Raw genomic sequence first — 23,945 nt, forward strand, 5'->3', positions numbered from 1 at the left:
CTCTATTGAAACAAAGAGCACATTCTGCGATATTTCTGCTTTGATCGCCGTATGGGTATTGACATATGTTATTTGAGTCAGACATACTACCGAGTTCCTAAACAGTTGGTCAGAGATAGTGTAAATCCCATTGTAGCTTCCAGACAGTACAATTTCAATCCAAAACACATTTATCAGGTGGATATGGGAAAGTGCATGTAGGAACTGATACGTCAATGATTTTGTAAAGATATGTTTGGATTGCTGGAATCATACACAGTATGGGTTTCTTGTTATTGATAAATCAAAAAACTGAATGACTGTTGGTAAAGATGGAACCTCCAGAAGTTTTCGTATATATATATATATATATATATATATATATATATATATATATATATATATATAACTCCGCCTAAGCCGGTCCCAAGCCCGGTTGTAAAAGGAGGAGGGGGAGGAGTAACACCTCGTAAAAAAACCTTGGTTCACCTGGCCCGGGTGATAGTACCTTGTGAGGGTCCCTTGCCAGGGATACGGCGAAGACCTCAACGGTAGTGAAGACGGAGATGAAGATCATCGGTACGGCGGAACTGGCGGAAGAGGCAAGCATTATCAACAAGATAAAGCATATTGAAAAGCCCAGACACGTCTGTGTGGCAACCACCGGTACTCTGGCCAGCGTCTGTTCACCATGTGAGGTGCGGCTGAACACCAAGCTCCAGGAACTAACAATCCCTGGTTCTAACTACCCAGCATTAGCTGGAACTTAATTACAAGCAGTATGATTCGTACAAGTAAAATTAATATTACCCCAGGTGGCCAATCCACTCGCCCTGTGGCGACAACCAAGCTATCGGATTCTGGGGAGCTTGGGCTCGTACGACAGAGAAAGTCGGAGTTCTCTAGTAAACGTCCACGAAAGTCCCATACATTTATTGGCACTTTTAACATTCAGACACTAATTCAGACAGGCAAACTTCATAATCTTACAACAGAACTCAACAAACAGAAAATTCAAATCCTTGCTCTCCAAGAGACCAGATTCACTGATTCAGAAACAATAGACTACAACAATTACCGTATCTTTAAAAGTAAAACAGACAAGAAAATTGGCAAAGGAGCTGCAATATTTGGCATGGCTTTTATTGTAAATAAGGACACCCTTGACTCTGTTATAGACATAAATCAAATCAGTAACAGACTAATGACCATGCGAATCAAGCACACCAACAAAATATATACATTTATTAATGTTCATGCACCTACCAACATTGCCAACAAAAAAGAACCGGAGAAGACAGAAAAATTTTGGGAAAAACTCGAAACTGAAATGTCCAAAATTCCAGAGGAGGATGTAAAAATTCTTCTAGGGGATTTCAACGCGCAAATTGGCAAAGAGAGGAAATATAAAAAAACAGTCGGTAATTACCCTGCACACAAATTCACAAACAAGAACGGCATGAGACTCATCGAGTTATGTCAGCAAAACAACCTAAAAATCGTGACAACATCACTTCGAAAAGACCCCAAGAAACAAAAAACATGGAGATCACCAAACCTTCAGCTTGGTGAATTTCAAATAGACCATGTTGCGATCTCCTATGACTTCCAGAAAGAAATACACGACGTTCAAGTCCGCAGAGGGGCAAATATAGATTCTGACCACTACCTTACCAGAGTTAAAATTAAATTCACTCCAAAAAGGAAACGCCAAAGGAAATCACCACTAATTCCCAAATTTGACTTGAAAAATATCAAGGAATCAGAAATTACAGAAGCATGGGATAAACAACCAACAAACAACTGGAAAGATTTCCGAACGAAAATTATACAGAAAGCAAGAGATTTGATTCCGTTAAAGAAAATATCCAAGCATCCATGGTGGAATTCGAATTGTGATAACGCATTAGAAGAGAGACAACAAGCCTTTTTAAATTACAATTGTGACAAATCAGAAACCACACAACAAACATTTTTCAAAGTGAGAAAACAAACAGCTAAAATACTTAGACAAACTAAAAGAAAATACCTTAATGAACAGCTAAACACAATTGAAGAAAACTTTAAGAACCACAACACTCAAGATTTTTATAAAATATTCGCAAATCAAATCAAAGGATACACTCCACAAAATCTCTGCTTCCGGAAACAGAATGGAAAATTGGCACTAACTAACAAAGAAAATTGCCAAGAACTAGCTAAATATTTCTCACAACTCCTAAATTGCCCACAACCAAGTACAAGATTCCCCAGATTACAACCAGAACACACGAATGACACTTCACTACCACCATCTCAAGAAGAAATTTATAGTCACATTAGAAAACTCAAAAATAATAAATCATCGGGAGAAGATGGAATTGTAGCTGAACTACTGAAAAACCTTGGTCCAAATTCGTTAAAAGAGATCACTAGCATCATCCAAGAAATTTGGCAGACAGAAAATATCCCAGAGGAGTGGAAGTGTGCACTAATTCACCCATTGCACAAAAAGGGAGAGAGATCAGACGTAAACAACTACAGAGGCATTTCACTTTTACCAGTTACCTACAAAATTCTATCTGCATGTCTCCTAAAGAGGGCACAAGAACAACTAGAACATACAATTTCAGATTACCAAGCAGGCTTTCGTCCTAATAGATCATGCCCGGAACAGATATTCAACCTTAAAACTATTTTAAAGATTAAAGCAATCAGGTCAAAACCAATAATCTGCACATTCGTTGATTTCAAAAAGGCATACGATTCCATAGACAGACAGTCTCTATGTCACATTCTCGAAGAACGAGGCCTAGACACTAAAACCCGAAAACTAATTGAACAAACACTAACAGAAACCAAATCAAAAATTAAATTCAGAGGGGAAATTTCGGAACCATTCTCAATTAAAACAGGAGTAAGACAAGGAGATGGGATCTCACCACTATTATTCAATATAGTTTCGGACAAAGTTATGAAAGAGTGGGAAGTAACACTAAGGAAACAAAGCTTGTGGAAGCCAATTGAACTAGGAAGAGGTAAAGGAAAATTGAACATCCCTTATTTAGCGTTTGCAGATGACTTGGCAATTATAACTGACAGTGAAGAAACAGCAGTAAAACAAATTGAGACACTTAAAGAATGTGCTGAGAAGGTTGGCCTGCAAATCTCCTTTGAGAAGACAGAATTCATCTGCTGAAAATTAGATATTTCGAAACTAAAAACAAAGTATGGTGAAATAACTAGAGTCAAGCACTTTAAGTATCTCGGTGAAGTCATTGAACCAACAGGACTTGAGAAAATAGCACAAAAAAACCGATTACAGAAAATCAAGAAAGCATTCGGACTTATTCAAAATATATATAACAAGAAATGTCTATCAAAAGGCACTAAAATCAGACACTACAACACAGTCATCAAACCAACAGTCACATATGCAAGTGAAACACTCTCCCTGAATAGAAAATTAGATTTACACGAAATTAAGAAAGTAGAGAGAAAAATTATTAGAAAAATCCTAGGACCACGATACACACAAGATGGATACAGGCTGCAGACTACCGAGACAACCGAAAAAATATCAAACATCGAGGCAGATATCAGGAAGAGGCGGATGAAGTTTTATGGACATATAGACAGATTACCTGGAAACAGGTTAACTAAACGTCTATTGGACTATATGACATCACTTAAGGCAACAATACCCTGGGTAACTGAAGTTAAGAAGGATTTGAAAAAGGCAAAAATTGACATAACAAACACATCAGACCGGGATACATTCAGAAGAAAAATCGACAAGTGGAAGTTTACTCCAGAGACGGAATCTAAACCCTTCCGACCAAAGTGGACCGAAGAAAGGAAGAAGGCCTTTGGGGAGGCAATGAAGAAATACTGGGAAAATAAGAAGAACATTAAGAAATGTTAATCACCTGCTTATCGTTCTCCCATGGGGACATTCGCTAATAATAATAATATATATATATATATATATATATACATATATATATTAAAGGGATGAGTACGCTAGTATACAACAAACCAACAAACCATGGACATGTTTGCATATATGTCAGGTAGTGAGCCCGAGAGGATAGGTGTGCATAGACAGAGAAGGCACATGTACATAGGTGCAAAAGTATAGAATCTCAAGCAAGTTAAGAAGCTAGAGCCCAGACCCTTCTGAAGCTGATCAACGAATTAAATGCTAAGGTTAAGGAATTAGAGAGTACACTCACATCTGTGAGTGAAATAAAAGCAACCTCATTGTGGAACATAGGAATGATAGTGTTTTTCCCGACATGTGAGTGGATTGGGAATAACAGGCTGCTCTGTCATGACCAACTTGCTTACGAAATAATCAGTTTCTATTGAGAATGATGGTCTGCAGGGTGACACGAAATTTACACACAAGTCGCTACAGGCGAGTTACGGCGAAAAAATGTTAGATATCAGCACGCAAACTGTATTTGTTTCCGACGTAACGGTGGAATGTTATAGTGTTCTCTACTAGGTTAGGTTAGAAGGTTCTATTACAAGGCATGCTCTCATGATTTGATTTTTGCACTTCGTAAACGCCAGTGTGATGTAGCATTGCATTGGCAAAACGGGACCTGCAATACTGTAAAAAACAATAATTGTAGCCTGTTGTTGCCGAAAGTAAATTACATTTTTCTGACATGTGAATAAATTGCTTGAAAGGCTGTATTCTGTAATGTTATTTTGTGTGTCTGAAATGATTGTAATACACATGTGCATGACAATTTATTTATGGACACTGATAGATAAATCTCTTCACACTGATAATTCTGTTTTCTTTGCAGTTTAAATTGTGTCATTTTCTTTACTCCGATGAAAGTTTTGAAATAACGAGGACATTCTGCAATGATCGGTAGCTTTCACAGCGAAATAATGGAAGGTCTATCGATTTTACGCAGGGTCGACATTTATAGGAAACGCAAGATAAATTAATACGTCTGTGAGATGTATCGCTATATAGCTCTGACCTCCGCAGTTTCCTCATCTGTAATTGACCGCAGTACAACGGATTTTTTTTTCACATCGTTGTATGTCGCGAGAATAATGTCATACGAGGGGGGAGAGAGAGAGAGAGAGAGAGAGAGAGAGAGAGAGAGAGAGAGAGAGAGAGAGATGCAAACTTTATCCTGCAGTCGAAAGTAAAAGAACGACTCTACAAATGCCATTCTATATTGATATTACAATCGTCTGCAAGAAATGTAATGTCTTAGTGCACGGCAGTTTTCGTGGAAACAGGACATTTATTATTGTCACAATTGTGCTTTCTTATTTATAATATAATTGTTACAGTGAAATGTCTTGCTTCTAAGAACGGCAAGTGCTTTCAGGGGCGGATACTAGTAGTCTGGGGCACGTCTTACAGGCAGTGTAAGCTGCACTTTTAGACAAACAACATGTGTTCATGGTAGCTGTCATTAATCTCACTTTATTCTGTGTCCTACCACCGGCCGGTGTGGCCGTGCGGTTCTAGGCGCTACAGTCTGGTGCCGAGCGACCGCTACGGTCGCAGGTTCGAATCCTGCCTCGGGCATGGATGTGTGTGATGTCCTTAGGTTAGTTAGGTTTAATTAGTTCTAAGTTCTAGGCGACTGATGACCTCAGAATTTAAGTCGCATAGTGCTCAGAGCCATTTGTGACCTACCGGTTTTGTTCCCATTTTGTGTGCGTGGTTTCTTTCAGCAATGATACTCCGATGCACTGAACAATCTCGACCTTTTCGGGGAAGGCTGTTGAAGGTACTGCCTTCTTGCTGTGCGGGTTCACAGCAGTGGGCAGAAGTATTAGCGGTTGTCTGTTGTGCAACCAGTGGTAGTTTCAAAAAGTATTCTGGAGAGTTCTCCATAGTTCATTGTTGTTCCTGGGGGGCGGGGGTTGGGGGAGGGGAGGGTGAATAACTCCTCTCTGTCTAACATCAGTATCTCGTCAGTTGAACACATTTTCCGCCAAAAATAAATATAGTACCTTCCACTCCAGCCTTTCCCCTGCCAGCTGGTAGGTAACTGGATCAGCCTATCTAGAGATGGAGTAGATCTGCTGCTAGTTTCGTGTTGTATAGAATTTCTTTTTCCTAGCTGGTTGACACCAGTTGTGTGACATCGTTACTTTTTATCTGTATTGCGATTTTAGGCGCTCCTTGTGTAGCGTTATGCATACAGATGTGTAATTGGGCCCAATCTTCAAGATTAATTACGTAATTAGGACCGAATTTTACTTGAAAATAAGGTACATTACCCTAACGTCTCTCTTCTACATCTGGATCGTTTCCCCCTTGTTGGAGACTGCAGCCGGGTTTTCAGTCATGAAGGGTCACAGTTCAAGTCCCTTAAAGGGCTAAACCGTTTTGAATTTCCCATCAATCCCAGGGTGGCGGGTGGGGTGGGACGTCAGCACAGTCCTGGGACAAAGAAATTCCCATCGCATCTGAAATACCTGTCATATTTTTGGTTTCTGCCAAAATTCGAAATTCCCACCAACAGGGCCGGTGTAGAAGGGGGAGGGTGTATGTGGAGGGGATAGGAACAACGTGCCAGCTGGGGAAGCCCCATGACGTCATCCGGGGGTGGAGGTCGGGGACATATTAATTTGCACATCAATTTGGTACCAAAAGTGTCCTCAGAACCACATCATCCCACTAGTGGTGGACTGCCATCACCAAACCTTGGCCATCGCCAAACCTTGGCTCCACATTGCACTCTGGCGTTTTAGCGGTGGAAATGAGGAGCACTCGGGAATTTTATTATGCTGTCATTTGTGGTCTTTAAGATAATACTCGAGATGTGTCTTTAAAAAGTTATGGAAGTTCATCACGTGAAGGCGAAACTCCAGCAACTCAAGAACTGTAATTACACGGTTTTCGTTTGGATTCTCAGTTACGTTCGATTTCCCAGGATGAATTGGCGTCTCTGTGTCTTCTAATTCGGCTTCGAATGCAATCTGAAAGGACGTGTCTCACTACCATTCGTTCTACAGATGGACGTGAGTGGTCATGCCAGTCTCATATAATGCGAGAACTTTCCCGGTATCTTTCCGATTTTTACACTGGAGTGCGCATGGTATACCGTCTGTTGATTTTACTTCTCTCCTCGATAGTGATGTTACGCCAACTTTCCATGAGCACTTTTTGGCAGCTTTTCGCCTTGGTGACATATCTGACTTTGTAGTTCGCTCTTCCTCCCGGATATCGCCAGGTTTGGATGGGCTTCTTAAGTTATTTTATGTTCGGTTTGGTTCTCTGATACGAGATACAATAATACCTATGATGAATGAAATGGTGCAAAGGGTAAACATCGCTCCTTCCTTTATTGCAGAATATTTTTTAATTTCCGAAAAGACTGGACGTCTGCCTTGGATCAAGTCCGACAGATAACGCTTATAAAATCGCAGAGCGGGCGATAAATAGCCGTTTGTCAGTTTTTCTTGCTGACATTTCGTGTGCTATCAAAGTTCTCTCGCGGATAGTACCCTCATGACTCCAGTTGCTGAACGTCGTGAAATCATCTCGTGTCTTTCCACTGTTCCTGTGTCGGGAGATTTACTTTTGATTGATTTTAGTCATTATTTTCTCTTGCAGGTGTTGACAGCTGTTGATGGTAATGATACTGCACGAGGGATACTCTCCTCCCTGTTTTATTTATTTATTTATTTATTGTTCCGTGGGACCACATTTAGGAGAAGTCTCCATGGTCATGGAACGAGTCAATACATGAAATTATAACACGATTGTAGAAACAGGTAAAATGAAATATGAGGAACATATTCAGGCGACAAGTCGTTAGTTTAAATAAAGAAAATCAAGAATGTAACACTGGAATTTGCTTAATTTTTTAGCTCTTCCAGGAGCTCCTCGACAGAATAGAAGGAGTGAGCCATGAGGAAACTCTTCAGTTTAGACTTAAAAGTGTTTGGGCTACTGCTAAGATTTTTGAGTTCTTGTGGTAGCTTATTGATAATTGATGCAGCAGAATACTGCACTCCTTTCTGCACAAGAGTCAAGGAAGTGCATTCCACATGCAGATTTGAATTCTGCCTAGTATTAACTGAGTGAAAGCTGCTAACTCTTGGGAATAAGCTAATATTGCTAACAACAAACGACATTAAAGAAAATAAATACTGTGAGGGCAATGTCAAAATTCCCAGACTATTGAATAGGGGTCGACAAGAGGTTTTCGAGCTTACACCATACATAGCTCGAACAGCCCGTTTTTGAGCCAAAAGTACCCTTTTTGAATCAGAAGAATTACCCCAAAAAATAATACCATATGACATAAGCGTATGAAAATATGCGAAGTATACTACTTTTCGTGTTGAAATGTCACTTATTTCAGATACTGTTCTAATGGTAAATAAAGCGGCATTTAGTTTCTGAACAAGATCCCGAACCTGGGCTTTCTACAACAGCTTACTATCTATCCGTATGCCTAGGAACTTGAACTGTTCCGTCTCGCTTATAACATGCCCATTCTGTCTGATTAAAATGTCAGTTCTTGTTGAATTGTGAGTTAGAAACTGTAAAAACTGAGTCTTACTGTGATTTAGCATCAAATTATTTTCCACAAGCCACGAACTTATATCATGAACTACAATATTTGATAATGTTTCAATATTACACACAAGATCCTTCACTACCAAGGTGGGGTCATCAGCAAACAGAAATATTTTTGAATCACCTGTAATACTAGAAGACATATCATTTATATAAATAAGAAACAGCAGTGGCCCCAGCACCGACCCTTGGGGAACGCCCCATTTAACAGTGCCCCATTGGGACTGAACATCATTACAACTCTCAATATTGCGGAGGATTACCTTCTGCTTTCTGTTCTTAAAGTAGGAGGCGAACCAATTGTAAGCTACTCCCCTTACTCCATAATGTTCCAACTTCTGCAGTAATATTTTGTGGTCAACACAGTCAAAAGCCTTCGTTAAATCAAAGAAAACACCTTACGTTCGCAACCTTTTATTTAATCCGTCCAAAACCTCACAGAGAAAAGAAACTATAGCATTTTCAGTTGTTAAGCCATTTCTAAAACCAATCTGTACATTTGACAGCAAATTATGTGAATTTAAATGCTGCAGTAACCTTGTATATACAACCCTCTCGATAACTTCAGCAAACACCGATGGCATAGAAATAGGTCTATAATTGTCAACATTATCGCTGTCTCCCTTTTTATAAAGTGGCTTCACTACCGAGTACTTTAATCGGTCAGGAAACCGACCACTTCTAAAGGAAAAGTTACAGATATGGCTAAGTACTGAGCTAACATACGTGGAACAATACTTCAGTATTCTGCTAGATACCCCGTCATATCCATGAGAGTTCTTGGTCTTTAGTGATTTAATTATTAACTCAATCTCCCTCTCGTCAGTATCATGGAGGAGCATTTCAGGTAAGAGTCTCGGAACACTTTTTTCTAAGAGCGCTATTGATTCCCTGTTGGGACTAGGTTTCTATTTAGTTCACCTGCTATATTCAGAAAGTGATTATTAAGTACTGTACATATATGCGACTAATCAGTAACACAGACATCCCCACTACGCACTGATTCTATATTCTCGACCTGTCTCTGCAGACCAGCCACTTCCTTTACGACTGACCATATGGTTTTAATTTTATCCTGAGACTTAGCTATTCTATCTGCATACCACACACTTTTTGCCTTCCTAATAACTTTTTTAAGCACCTTACAATACTGTTTGTAATGGGCTGCTGCATTTAGATTTTGACTGTTTCTAACGTTTTGATATAATTGCCACTTTGTTCTACAAGATATTCTTATCCCTTTAGTCAGCCACCCAGGCTGCCTGTTTGTGCTAGTACCCTGTTTTGAACGTTCTAACGGAAAGCAACTTTCAAAGAGCACGAGAAAAGTCTTGAGGAAAGCATTATATTTATCGTCTACTGTATCAGCACTATAAACATCTTGCCACTCTTGTTCCTTGATCAGGTTTACAAAAGTCTGTACAGCAACTGGATCAGCTTTCCTAAAAAGTTGGTAACTATATTTAACATGTGTTGCAGCACAACAATCTTTTAGACTTATAATTTGTGCATCATGATCTGAAAGGCCATTCACCTTTTTGCTAACAGAATGCCCTTCTAATAATGACGAATGAACAAAAATATAGTCTATGGTTGTTCTACTGTTCCCTTGCACTCTCGTTGGAAAGAATACGGTTTGCATAAGATTATATGAATTAAGGAGGTCTACCAGCATTCTTTTCCTTGCACAATCACTTATACAATCAATATTGAAGTCACCACATATAACTAACTTTTTGTATTTCCTACAAAGTGAAACAAGAACCTCCTCTAGCTTTAGCAAAAATGTTGTGAAATCGGAGTCTGGGGATCTATAAATAACAGCAGTAAGAAGTTTAGCTCCACTAAATTTAACCACACCTGCACTACATTCAAACGCCTTTTCAGTGCAGTACTGTGAAACATCAATTGACTCAAATGGGATACCGTTTTTCACATACATGGCTACTCCCCCACACCGCAAAGAGCTCCTAGAAAAGCTGCCAGCCAACCTGTATCCTGGTAAAGGAAGCCTCTGAATTATCTCCTTATTTAAGAAGTGTTCAGAAATACCAATAATTTCAGAGTCAACATCTATAAGCAGTTCACTAACTTTATCTCTAATACCTTGTATATTTTGATGAAATATACTAATTCCCTCATTAATCGGATACCCAAGCTTTGTAGAAAGTGGTTTCTTTGTTAGAGAGACATCCCTTAAGCAGGAATACCTATCAGCTGACTTCAATCTAAAAAAGGTACAGCACTAACACCCACAACTACCGGAATTTTCCCATGAGTGATCCCACCACCCCCACCTATGCTGTCACCTATAAGTTTTGCCAACCTCCCCTTCCCTTACCTGTTGAGGTGTAGGCCATGTCTAGTGAAACCCGTCCTGCTGATAGACTCCACCGACACCACTGAAATGTGACTCATGCCTTCTGTCATCAGCGCACCCCCAAGTCTCATGTTATTGCGCCTGACGGCTGTATTAAGATGAGGCCGATCGTGACGCTGAAACAGTTCCACGAAATGCACATTCGTGTTGCCAGTCTGAGAGGCTATCTTTTCCAGGTCACCATCTATGTCATCCTGCTATACAGACGTTTATTGACGTAAATAGTCTCCTACTTCCCCATGTAAGTGTGTCAAGATGCCCTGCAGGTGAGTTCCCTTTCTATGCCGTTATTCGTATTATATCTGGAGCCATTATTGCGGTCCGAAACTGCTCGATTGATTGACTGGTCTGGAGAAAGACTCATCGTTCGCGCTTATGTTGATGACGTTCTTGTACTTCTTCGTACTCATGATGAAACACCGGTGCTCAAGGACGTTCTGAATGGATTTTGTCGTCTTATAGGAGGCAGGTTAACGACTCAATTTGTGGGGATTTGAAGCGGTTGAGATTCGACGGGATGTGGCGGTCGCCCGCCATCGATCGTTAGATGTTATTATTGATCGTTGTCCAATGAAGATGACTGCGTAAACTGGAAGTCCGTAACTCACAGAATTCAAGGGGCGATGCTTGAACACGAGCCCTTTTTGCGATGATTTGACGAAAGTTATAACGATTATGAAGCAAGTTTATCTGGAGAATGTTTTTCTGGTGCGCTGTGACGTTGTGGTGAGACCCCGGTTCATGGGAGGTTTTGGTCTCTGATGATCTGATCAAAACTTTTGCTCTGTTTCATCGATGCTCTGTTTCAACGTCTCTTCAGGTCACCCAGCTGCTTACTCTCGCCTTTTTGCCTATCTGTTGTCTAGTTCGTCCTATAGATGTTAGTAGGCTAAATAATAAATTAAGGCATGTTCGACAATTTATATTGGTGTCAGTTATTTGGGGGTTAATACCCTTTCCTTTTCGCATCTCTCTGTCAAGACGCTATTTTGTCGCCGAAAGTTTCCAAATGGCGCTTCCTCTGTGGGAGACATATCGCCAGAGACAGACTGGGAGGTCGTTTGGTCTGATGTTAGCCTCACCGTTCTTTCCGATGTAAGTGGCGTCCTCATTAGTGCTAAGTTTTTAATAACCTTCTCCGAAGAAACGTACGACATTTCGCATTGGTCTCAGTGAGACAGACAGTTACAGTCGTTGCCTTGAAACGGATGCGTGATGTCATCGAATGGTCACCCGTGGCCACAGACTTTGGAGATGGGTCCATCGACAGTTGGCCTTTCTTGCCAGAACGACGGACACAACACTCTTCAGTGAGATTCTTCAGCGTCCCTATTCAACCTTCTTTCCCAAAGCGAAGAACAATGCAGTTATGTGGCTTGCCAGACATCATGTTCATTACGTACTGAGTAGCTGGTATGACCAGGAACCTTGAACTTTTTCTAATATATGGTTATGGCCTAATGGACGTGGGAAAGGATGCCACGCCATCGCGAGCTTACTGCGAATATGCAGCATATGGTATTTAACAGCCAAGGAGCTGGATGAAGCGTAGAATCCTTTTTCTGTTTGAATGTTTCATTCCTCTCACCTTGATTTTGGTAAACGTGACAAAAAGAGAAGAAGAAAGAACTAAAACGGAAAAGTTATGGTACCCGGTCCTCTTGGTATTTTCGTCATGCCCCCTTCCCAGGTGTGTTGTCAGACAGCTTATTTCCTTTTGTGGCCATGTTTTTCTTTTTTTTTCTATAATTAAAACAAAATTAAAAAATAAATACAAATTGCTACAGACCAATACCGAAAATGAACTTGTTCTCTTTTTTTTTGAGTGGCGGGAACCATGTACGATTGAAACCGATTGGGTTTCTTTCTTTTTTGCGTAGCAAGTTGTAAGGGTTTAAAAAAATTACAGAAAGAAAGAAAAAAATTTAAAAAATCCTGTACCATGTGCAGGACCAGACAGTGACAATTGCGGTGGAGTCGGGAGGTGGGGGAGGGTGGGGAATGAGGGATCTTGGTCAGGCCTCGGGAGAAAACAATGAGCAGATTCTACGATTAATTATGTAAAACCACTTTTTGCTGTTTCGCACCCCAATGGATACTAATACTTTTTTCTGCTAGCCCTACTGTCGTCTACTAGTCTCTGATACTTTTTTATTAATTTAATAGTAGAGTGCACTAAAATATTCCACATTATGGTAAGTGTAAGTGCGCTCTTTCTGAGGACTGACTCTGTTCCATTGGCTTTATCTACAAGACCGCTTCCACTACTTGCAGTAGGATATTTAGCACATTTTTGTCCCATGTTTTGTTCTCAGATGATATAAAGTTTTTATCTTATTAGGAGAACTACTGTAAATTTGCATTGCAATGTTTATAATGGAATTTCTAAAAGCCGATGTCCTTATCGAATGGGCATGATACCCTCCTTTTGGTGTTGTTCTTCCAAAGATACTGAAAGTTTTACTTAATATACAGCAGACAGAACAACATGAGTAGCACACGAACAAGGAAATAAAAGTCCGTTTTAACACTAGGTTACATAACCCTCGTAAAATTTGCGATTACAGTTGGGTATAAAACAAGACATTTTCTACTTAATTTGGTATGTCACATGCCACTGTAGATCTAATAATGGTAGTTAACTAACGCATAACCTATAAACTATGACTTCCTTTGAATATATTGTGGAGTAGTAAGCTTTACGATGGTATATTAGCAGTGTAACATTTTCTCCCCTTTAGTTTTCTGGGTTTAATAGAGCTCACGTAGGTGTTTTACTCCCGCCCATTCCGTAAACAGTGTGATTTGCGAGAGAGATACAATCGATAACTGCCGCTGGAGTGCGCTGCTATCACGTACACCACACTGAGGCACAAATATCGGATGCACAAGTCGCATCGTTTGTGAGCATTCTGCAGCACGTTTAAATTGCCACGCTCAACGTTGGCGTTCGAAAGCAAAGTCCGTGAGCCGACGGCTTAACAGTAGGCTCTGCGTGTGCTTTAGTGACCACAGTATGGTTTCACTGTCCATAACTACCAGGAAATTATTTGCAGTTAATATGTTTTATAACTTAGTTCTTGTAGCGTGACACGACTCGAGAAACTCATCCACTAAAGTACATAAAAGGTGAAACGCCCTTCCGGCCCCCTCCCCCCCCCCCCCCCAAACACCACCCACCCCTCCATGTCTGTGGTTAAATTTCAATTTCAGGAGACTCATGACCGGGGACCAAGCTTTTGGGAGATGCAGTTTCGTTGATCATTGCCGTGCTGACAACGAGAACGTCACAGTTTAAGAGCGCGTGTATTTTGAACATGAGTATGGCCGGCCGGAGTGGCCGAGCGGTGAAAGGCGCTACAGTCTGGAACCGCACGACCGCTACGGTCGCAGGTTCGAATCCTGCCTCGGGCATGGATGTGTGTGATGTCCTTAGGTTAGTTAGGTTTAATTAGTTCTAAGTTCTAGGGGACTTATGACCACAGCAGTTGAGTCCCATAGTGCTCAGAACCATTTGAACCATTTTTTTGAACATGAGTATGAGTCAAGCGAGGCACAAATCGGCTTGCGAGTAGAGGTAAGCCGAATCTGGAATGGCATTCAGCTATAATGAACATTTGTGTGAAAAATTAAGTGTAACGAATGTGTACAATACATAAGAAGTGGAAATGTAGGATATGAAGAATATAAATGAGACAATACTGAGGAAATGATGCAAATAAAACGTTATGTACGAAGCTGAGTTCGAATTCCACTGACTCCAGTGTTGAAGATTAATATTCATCCGCACAGGATAAGATACAGTAAATGAACTCTATGATGTTTCATATAATATTTATTGGCATTGTGAATATACCTTTAATGGCACTGCCCAGAGCAGGAATATAAACACTGATGAGCATTGCAGTCGAAATTTTTGTTTAATAAATAGAGATTATATTTCTAAGTGCTACGTCTTAGTTATTAAGTACATAGGAGAGGTATCATTTCTTTCTCTTTCAGTCAGTGTTACATTATTATCAATCAAAACATTTTACGTACTGTAGCTGGTGGCTAATGTCAATTGACGTAATTATCAGTGTATGATATCAAGGAAAAATACACGCATTCTGAAGAACCTGCCAGCAATAAAGTCATTAGAAACTGTTAATGAAAACAGCGTGACAATGACATAAAGAAAGCTGTGAATTGCTGGAATCGCTTCGTGCGTTGTCATGATGTCAGGAACAGTACCCCACGAGAGAAATCCGATTTTGGTGCAGGCAGGACCATTTACGTATTAGGAAAATTTTAAGTGTTGTTCATTTGTGTTTGAAAATTATAGTAATTATAAACGTGGACTATTTTTGTGGTGGATTAGTAGAATGCCAATCGATGAGAGCATACAATTTGGTGACACCGAGAATTAAATAAATGCTATCCATTCTGTAATTTCGACTTTGTCACGCAATAGCGTGCCTATGCGTCCATATATGAATCACGTACAGTAACAGTGCTTCTAGTCGACAGTGACTTGTCAACATCAGCTGCCCAGCCGTTCACTGTGTTGGGACAATTGCGTCGAGTGAAGACACCACGGCACTACAAGTTGAAGAAATTTGAGATCGTTTCCGTGTCATTAAGATCCAACTGCAGCTTCACTACCAATGCCGCGAATACTGTGGACAAAGTGGTAACTACTGTAATGGGAAGTTTGCAGCCAAATAACGACAGAACCTTCACACAGGCTGCCCTATTGTGTATCAAGTGAACAATTCCTCAAACTATGGAAACAAAAGATGGAAACAGTGAAAGGGAATTGCTAGTAAGCACGCGGTGACGTAATGCTTCACCGCTATGCATTCAGAACAAAAGAGATTCACGTAGGCCACACCTGTAGATAATGGGACAAAGGGACAAAGGCAAGTAGGTACTGTTTAGCTGGAGTGTTTGCTTCACTCTGAAAGAGTTCTCCTGCTAAAAGGACTGGCTGACAGCAGGGGATTACTGCTGAACCTCAAACGTCTGTGGCTCTTGCGCGAAGGGTTATTAGTAGTCCAACAAAGCGGGTTTGCAATAGAGTTGCAGCCTTCCTACGAATTAAGGAATGTAGAAAAACACCATAAGGTACTCTTAGCGGTATTCATAAGAAAATTAGGTACAGAAACAGCTAAGAAACCCTCACGTACAGCGCGAGAACAATCCGGGTGCTACAGCGCACTTTCGGATTCTGAAGAGCTGAAATCCTATTGCCCTGCAAGAAGACTGGTAGATGTGGTTATCCAGTGATGATCGTTCATTGGCTGAGGCTGCAAATTGATCAACCCCACCCCCCCCCCCCCACACACACACACACACCAGTAACAAAGCTGCTACTACTGTAAAATCAGTAACCTAGAGCACACAAAGGAAGAAAATTGACGAAACTGCCAAGGAAGCGCATACCAGGACATGTCAGTCAATGGTGGACTCAGAGATGCCTGAAGATAAGTGATATGAGTGTTGATTGGCACAAAGCATTCTAATTTTGCCATCTGAAGCCGAACCAGCCTGTTGTTGGCTCAGTTTTCACACATCGTCTCAGAGCTCAGCACTCATTCTGTCAGTTGTCACTTTCTGATGTCTTCTTTTTTCCATTCCACGTCATATGAATTTTCGTATGGCCAGATATTTGAATTTATAAGTGTGGTGTCACCGCCAGACACCACACTTGCTAGGTGGTAGCTTTAAATCGGCCGCGGTCCATTAGTACATGTCGGACCCGCGTGTCGCCACTGTCATGATCGCAGACCGAGCGCCACCGCAAGGCAGGTCTCGAGAGACGGACTAGCACTCGCCCCAGTTGTACGACAACTTTGTTAGCGACAACACTGACGAAGCCTTTCTCTCATTTGCCGAGAGACAGTTAGAATAGCCTTCAGCTAAGTCCATGTCTACGACCTAGCAAGGCGCCATTAGCCTTAGATAGCTTGTATCTAAAGAGTCTCACTTGTATCGCCACAATCTCCAGATGTCTCATCAAGAACGATGTATACAAAGGATGGATTGAAAGTTAAGTATTCAAGAAGCTACGTACTTTTCTTTATAGCATTCATTACGTATCCTGTTTCAGACCTCACTCCATCCTTCGTGAGTTAGCGCGTGCATCTTGGCCGCCTCTTTCAATTAGTGTGCGTAGTGTTGGCAAGTCTGCCGACACTACAATAAGTGCCTGGCTGTGTGCTTATTGTGTGACCGCAATGTCCAGATAGTACATTGCTACTGCGAGCTAATCACTGCAGACAATTGACACCGTGTCAGCAGACAACGCAACGGCTGTTGGGCAGGCCTCTGCCCGAATGTATTACATACGCCTACAGCCAGTGGAAAGCGAAATGATTCGTCTTGCACAGAGCATCGGAGGATATGGCAGATTATGCAGCAACACAACACAAACGGGATCAGGTCGTAACTAGATGGACCTCCAACCAGGCACACAGTGGCGTTTTGCGGGTGGCCACGCATCAGTCGTAATAGTAGGTAGAAACGCCTGCAGAGCCAAACACCTATCCTTGCCAGCATCGTCTATTGGGACACGTTGCGAACAACAGCGCGCCGTCTTATCTTTGGGGTCTGTGGCAGCCGCTACTAGAGGCGCTGCAATCGCGGGCACCATTTTCCAACATAATGTCACGTGCCAGCTGGCAGACCGCGCCGTACCTGCGCGCAGTGATCGTGTCAAGTGGGGCGGCGCACAGACACGGAATGGCAGTTCAGTCTCAGCCATCGAACCTGTCTTGTACTTCGTGTCCCTGGGCCAGGCACCTACCACAGTAGTGATCCATCAGTAAGGGCTTTCGTTAAGAAAACCACAACGCCGTGCCACCATCAGTCAGCCCCGAATTTGTAGCCAACAGTGACTACCAAAGGCCTCGCCATGACGTGACTTCTACAACGGAGACTGCGGAGACCTTTAGTATTGGCATTCACTATTGTCTCATTCTGTAACTCTTCCACGTCAGAGTCAACTCAGACTTTTTCCGTTATAGGGCCATTTGCCCACTTACGAACTTCTGTAACGACACTGATTAGCACGATCCAGATAAATCCTGTAAACAGCTCACTCCAAGAAGGAACTTTTGTTTATGTGAATTACAAAAAACTTGTTCTGCACTGTTTACCTCAGCTGCCTTCTCACGACCCCTCTATTAGTGCGTGACATACCAACAACGACATTGCATCAGCTGCACATGTCCACGTGTAACATCAACTTCCTCAAGTGGTGGACAGTGCGGAACTGTATCGAACGCCTTCCGGAAGTCAAGAAAAATAGCATCTACCTGGGAGCCTGTATCTAATAATTTCTGGGTCTCATGAACAAATAAAGCGAGTTGAGCCTCGCACGATCGCTGTTTCCGGAATCCATGTTGATTCCTACAGAGTAGATTCTGGGTTTCCAGAAATGACACGATACGCGTGCAAAAGACATGTTCTAAAGTTCTACAACAGATCGATGCCAGAGATATAGACCTATAGTTTTGCGCATCTGCTCGACGACCCTTCTGGAAGACTGGGACTATCTGTGCTCTTTTCCAATCATTTGGAACGTTCCGTTCCTCTAGAGACTTGAGGTACACGGTTGTTAGAAGGGGGGCAAGTTCTTTCGCGTACTCTGTGTAGAATCGAATTGGTATCCCGTCAGGTCCAGTGGACCTTCCTCTGTTGAGTGATTTCAGTTGCTTTTCTATTCCTTGGACACTTATTTCGATGTCAGCCGTTTTTTCGTTTGTGCGAGGGTTTAGAGAAGGAACTGCAGTGCGGTCTTCCTCTGTGAAACAGCTTTGGAAAAAGGTGTTTAGTATTTCAGCTTTACGCGTGTCATCCTCTGCTTCAATACCATCATTATCCCAGAGTGTCGTCATATGCTGTTTCGAGCCACTCACTTCAGTGACAATTAATCCTGGCCGAGATGGAATAACTACTTTTGACACATTATTAACTTTATCGAAATCATGGGCCACAGCCGTTGAGGATATATGGTAAAATAACTCTACTTCGTAACCTCTCATTAACTTGGATAAAATGCGTTGAGGAATTCTGCAATTTTGCTGGAGCAAAACGTTTGGCCACAACATTATTGGAAGGTCACTCGATTTCCACTCAGCAGTGGAGGAGTGCGCGGAATTTAAACGAGGGTCGAAAATTAAAGGTGCACCAAGATACGGAGGCCGGCTAGCTACGCAGCAACTGGATTAAAACCGTGCTTCGGGCCACCAGACGTGCCCGTCCCTATAAACAGTGCTGTTTAAGGAGTCGAGGTGGTAGCATTTAAGAACCAGGAAATCCATTGAGTCTGTGTACATGTACCAATTTGGTCGATGTATCTGCTCGTCTCTGAGACATATCTCGCATTAACGTTGATTCCCAGAGGTCATCCATCAGCTACAATAATTGTTCTTTAAGGAAAGGTTGTTGATAAAGTTGGGTAACAGCTGTACTGAGAAATGTCTTTTGAAAATTACAATTGAGAATACATGATGACAAGACACGAAATAAGAAACTTATTCATTGCGAGCAGTCGGAACAAAATATGACAGTTTTCCATAATTTTATGTATTTCATTCAGTTTAACCTTTCTAATCTCCATTTAAGCTAATCTGCTGGATGTTAATTTAGTGACATATACAGCTTAAAACTGTGTCTCATTAATGTATCTTAAGTGTCTCTAAATAAAAAGCTCTATATTGTAATTAGTTGCACTTAGCTATTCCTGTCCTCTTGTTATTGCTACGTTCTTCACCCAGAAGTTATGACGCACATAGCCAGGTTAATGATCAAAATTTATCTTCCTCTTTTCCACATTAATCCATTTTTTGTGTATTATTTTACTTTCTTGAAGCAAAAAAGTAGTACTTCTACAAAAGCACTGTAGTACTACTACAGTGGTACTCACCTGAAGATGGTCAGAAGACTCTGCGCCGAAATAACGTGGCAGGACGTTACTGATATCCGGCAGTTCTACCGTGTTTTTATGCAACAATCAGTACGCCAGGAAAGCTTTAAACATCACAAAAAATAGTAGATTTGTCTGTCCCAATATTTTAGTCCACAACTTATGGTATATCAATCACACAGAGGACTGTCTCTAGTTACTATATGTGTGGACCTCCATATCGAACTCTATATGAGATATTGTTAGTGGTTTTGTTTACAAGGATATCTTTCATCGGAGATTCGGCTGTAATTTTAGAAGTTATACGAAGTCATTTCAGGTAAATAATGGAATTACTGTTCTATCCAGATTGCACTTCCACCGTAGATCGAAATTCGTTGGTATCTGAAGACACTGATATAAGCAGTGTGTGGAAATCAGAACTTATATCCGTGGAATATCTCCTGTTTCGTATATTCGGAACGTTTGATTGAATAACCAAGCTTCCCCACACAACCCACCGCCCCACCCCCACCCCATCACTAGAAATCTCCAATGGACAATAATATACTTCCTTATCAACTGCCTAACTTTAGTTAGTCATACTCTGCAACTTTTATGTACGTGTAACTAACGCCTTTGACTGTGATTATGAATAAACCACCATTAATGGAAAGGCCAGAACAGTGAAGAATTGGTCATTACTATTGTACAAATTTCCTACGTACCTGTAATATTGCTGTGAGAGAACAAAGAGAATATTTCACAGTTTAGTGAACGATTACTTCATTGTAAATATAAGTGGTACGACTAAGAGTTTTCAAAAATCTCCAGCATTATTTTTAATTGGTGAATGTACTACAAAACGTGAATCACACATAATTTTTTGATTTTTCCACCTCCCAAGCAGCTGCAACAAAAACACCATGAAAATATTTTGCAGTGTTATCAGTTAGTACTGAAATACACGTGTCGTTAATTCCTGTGTACTATGTACATAACCTGTGAATATACCCGTGGACATCCTATGTTATCCACAGACTTGATATAAACTACGCCCTAGCTTCCCCCTGCGCTCTGATCCTCATACTCTCCCATAAATCTAAAACCATATTCCAACTGTACAACACTTCCACACACTCCACATTCTCTGCCAGCAAACCTTTAATCAGCCTCCCTTAATGTCTGTGAAATCCGCATAGACATTATGGTGATGTCATATCATGCCCAGCAGAGCCTGTCCCTCGCCCTGATTACACGGATCCGGTCATCAGTGTTCCACTCCACACACATCCTAACCGTCCGCAGCTCGTGGTCTAATGGGTAGCGTTGCTTCCTCTGGATCATGTGGTCGCGGGTTCGATTACCGTCTGCCCAGGGACTTTGTGTTGTTCTCATCATTCCATCATCACTGGTGCAAGTGGCGAGATTGGACTGTGTTCAGATTGGTATTTTGTACGGGCGCTGATGACCGCACAGTAGAGCGCCCCACAAACCAAACATCATCCTAAGGCTCAGTTTGGAATTTAGTCCCTCACCACCTTCCCAAATCCGTCACCCAAATAGCCATCCTTATAAAACCCATATCACAAACACCCAAAAAACCTCCTAATACCATCATATTCTTACCCCTGGCAGTTTACATACACCCATCAGTTCATTCATCTGTGTAACTATTTTAAACGAGCAACAATTCAGTCTTCAACATTTAACCTACATAGTACACTAATTCTATTTTATTTTGTGAAAAAAATTTCAAACTTTTTGAAACCATGTAAGCTTTTTTAATTTGTTTTAAATTTTTAAAATCGTTTAATTCAAGAGTGCTACATGGCAACCACTGTTAGCACACTCCCCACCAGTTTGGAGCGAATGGGATGAAGTAACAACAAAATAAAGAAAACCTAATACTCACAGATAATTTATTTAAAACTCCTGTATTTAGGGTGATGTTGATGTTGTGAGGGGTCCACATGTACGTGGAGTACGATTTTGTAAAATGTTTCATGAAAAATGACATGAAATGGTTATCACATGGAGAAGAGATTGTATCTTTGACACCACTGAACCAAAGATGTTGCCTGAGTGCCAGACTCGATTGTAAGTAGGGGAGTGTGGAGTGCAATAGCAGTTACAGTTGCATTCTGTTAAAGGTAGGATGTAAGACTTAAAGCTAAGGGCTAGAATTTAGCTGTTGCCCTATGAATTCTGCATAATACAATTCTGTAACGTAATGAAACTGTGTATATTTAGTTTTAAGTATACAGCAACGCAATGTGGATCTTGCTAATTTTACAGTACTGACCCTTCAGTGTAGGAACCAAGTATTTGCTATCAGGTTTAATGTATAGGTTAATTAGGTATACCCGATTTTTAATATTTTGTGTGTTTTGCAATCCTAATGCAGACAAGTTAAATTTTGGAATCTATTTTGTTAAACGATGTTAGACTTTTCTCATGTAACTATCCAAGTATTGTTAACTACGTCACTAAGTGAGAATTGTAGAACAGTAGAGAAGTCCACTGATTATGAAGTTAATGTAAAATGTTTCATATTAGATTTTGTGAAGGAGGAACTTTATTTTGAATACAGGTTTGTAACTGAACTATTCGGTCTTATCATATCCACTTATCAGTTACTCATCCTCTTAAATGTGTTTGTTTAAATCCAACGAATATTTTTAAAAGAAATAATTTTTCAGAGTCAGAAAAATAATAATGTCTCAGAATCAGAAAAGTATTAATGTATGTAACAGCTTTAATGTGGGCGGCATTGCTCAGCGCTGAGCCAATATCCTAAATTATCACTGAACATTTGCAATTTTATTCATTTATCAACTAATCTACTGACATTATTTGTATGAAGCTATTTTAAGGCCGGTATTACACTTCGCAGAGCCAGGATTGAATATTTTGTATGCCTGCTGTGGAGAGGACAGAATACCACTAATACATCTGTTGCGACTCAAGAGCTAAGGAAAATGTATTTCATTTGTTTCTTTGTATAGGGAAATTTACCAGTTTATTACGCAGGGCTATAGACCTCGGTGCTCACGAGGTTGAGTAAATTTAAGAGTGATTGGTTTCATTATAGGCATTACGTACTGGTTTCCCAGATTAAGTTGTTTAATTTTTGTTTGGATTACAGTAAGAGTGTTTATGCCTACCATTTGCTCAACAACACATCACACAGTAAATTTGGATAACACACAGATATATTTATAAAGAACGTTACACTTAGACTTTTTTTGTAAAAAAAGAATGTACAACAAAACCATTCGCAATGATGCAAATAGACTTCACCATGTAATTGCTGCCACACATAACTGCTCCCTTCACGACTGCAGAATGGAACCCACGCGTTGAGTTTATGTTCTTCGCTTGGCTGGACGACATCATGTCTAGATTTCCTCCATAACATTGACCTGAAATTACAGGCAAAATGCTACTCCTTCTGAACATCTTCGTCAGAAGGTTAATCTAGGGAGACGAGATGGCGGATGTCCGAAATAGCCCTGGCTCTGTGTGGTAGGGTGTTAGGTATAGGTCTCTTCTGAGCCGAGGTTCAGGTATTGGACCGTAGGTGTAGGTTTGGTGTTCACTTAACAGCTGAGTGGTCCACCTGCTTAAGATTTAGCGTCTGGCGACTAGGGTACAGGCAATCATCGACGGCTTGGTACCCTAATCGAATTTGACATGGAAAGTTAGCCAGTATTTTTTTTATCTAAAATTCGTGACAAGCGTGAGGGCTTACTGTTAGGGAGGATATAGTATATTATCGAAAGAAGCAAAAGAAGTTTTAATCGTGCTCTGAGTTTGTATACTGAGACCCACGTTCTTTGAGTTGTATGTTACGGGGATGGAGACAATATTAATTTTAGAATTGGAATTTCAGCAGCTGATGCAGTTACTTGTAACGAAGTGCTGTCTGATAAAGCAGTGCAAATATCCCATCTGATCTTTATAAGTTTTGTAATTGATCTAAAGACTGGCTACTTATTTTCAGCGCCCAAGGCCTTGTTACTGAATGTTTCACATAATGTGGAAACGTAGTATCTTATATCAGTGACTCACAGCGGGAATCAGTCAGCTCATACAAATACCTTGGTGTAACAGTTTGGAGACACTTGACATGGAAT

The sequence above is a fragment of the Schistocerca nitens genome, chromosome 6, assembly GCF_023898315.1.
Source record: "Schistocerca nitens isolate TAMUIC-IGC-003100 chromosome 6, iqSchNite1.1, whole genome shotgun sequence".
NCBI lineage: Eukaryota > Metazoa > Arthropoda > Insecta > Orthoptera > Acrididae > Schistocerca > Schistocerca nitens.